We start from the raw sequence: 1,468 nt of genomic DNA, 5'->3' as shown, positions 1-1,468 counted from the left end.
GTCCTTAAGAAGAAGGAAAGAATTGGAATAATTTGTGCTTGCTCTATTTGTAAAACAGCCATGTGAATGTGGATATTCAAATGGTTGCCTCCTTTGTCACCCTGATTGATAAAGTTGCATTCTTTCAATACATTTCCCGGCTCTAAAAGCGGGAGCTTCGTGAGTCGCCCGGATCTGCTTCATATATTCAATTTTTACGTGATTCAATGGCTCACATCAATATAATTCAAGGCATCCTGTTCAGGGATAGAGCAGAAGTTTTTGAAACAAGGCAAAACTTGTTTCTGCCTCTGGGGAGATTATGGTTTGAACCGTCACAATATCTACTCCTATTTATAAATTCCAAAGCCGGTACATATTTAACGACGTCGTTGTCGAGTTGGCAGTCACATGAGCGTTACAAACGCATCCGGTGCCAGTGTGCGTCCCCAAATCTGGATTTTCCAGAGCCATAAAGAGACAAAGAAAAGCGCGACATGAACGGCAGAAATGAGCGAGGAAAGTGGAATTGCAGGGGCGCAACAAAACGACGAAACCAACGAAAATCACGACCATATTTTAATGTTCCAGATTGTTTTTTGGAATATCGATTTTACAAGTTATATCGGAAATAAAACTAAAACTCGGCTTTGGGCTGATTCTATTATATTAAAGCGCATGCAATTGAAGTCCCAAAAAGTACGCTTCAAAACTGCAGCTTGAAGTGGATTTTGCAGAAGCAGGTTCAGCAGAAATGTCCCAAAAAATATGATTGTCCAAAAATGATACAAAAATTGGCGCTTCAATATTACAATGATTTTCGGCAGGCATTTTTTGTTTTTTTGTGCTGATTTAGCCAAAAATTGACCTAAAAAATTGGGTTTTTCGTAAATGAGACAAAAATGTAAGCTTCAATTTTTGTATGAAAGTCATTTTTTTGATTTCATCTGCGGATTCAGCTAAATGTTTGCCACAAAAAAGGGTTTGTTTGTGAATAATACAATAATTTATGTTTCAATGCCCCAATATAACAACGGTTTTATGTGCGAAAAGAGTATTTTTTGATTTTATCAGCGGGTTTATCAACATTTTTTTGTCATAAAAATTTGATTTCCCAAAAAAATACGGCATTAAAGCTGTTTAATGGGCGTCATTTTTTTGTTTGATGTGCAGATTCAGCAAAATGTTTGTCCCGAAAAATGTCTGAAAATGCTACAAAACACTAATTTTTATGGTTTTATGTGCATGTGTAAATGATACAAAAATTGATGTTTCAATGCTTCAATATTACAGAGATTTTTTATGCAAAATAGACTTTTTTGTTTTCGTGTACAGATTGATCAACATTTTTGTCAAAAAAGATTTGATTCTCCCAAAAATACAAAAATTGATGCTTCAATATTACAACGCTTTTATGTGGAAAGAGAGGAATTTTTTTGTGTTTGGATCCAGCAACATTTTCATCGCAAAAAATCTGAATTCGCAAATG

The 1,468-nt window shown here is 35.1% G+C and overlaps 1 protein-coding gene across 1 annotated transcript in view; it reads left to right on the top strand.

Moving 5' to 3' along the window:
• LOC109546263 (glutamate receptor-interacting protein 1) overlaps positions 1–1,468 on the top strand; it is a gene marked incomplete at its 3' end in the record, with an annotated part of 88,026 nt that overhangs the window by 2,528 nt on the left and 84,030 nt on the right. The window lies entirely within an intron of this gene.

The sequence above is a fragment of the Dendroctonus ponderosae genome, unplaced genomic scaffold, assembly GCF_020466585.1.
Source record: "Dendroctonus ponderosae isolate FM_Combo_2020 unplaced genomic scaffold, Dpon_F_20191213v2 Dpon_F_20191213_7, whole genome shotgun sequence".
Taxonomy (NCBI): domain Eukaryota; kingdom Metazoa; phylum Arthropoda; class Insecta; order Coleoptera; family Curculionidae; genus Dendroctonus; species Dendroctonus ponderosae.
This window is presented reverse-complemented; position numbering and strand designations above follow the sequence as displayed.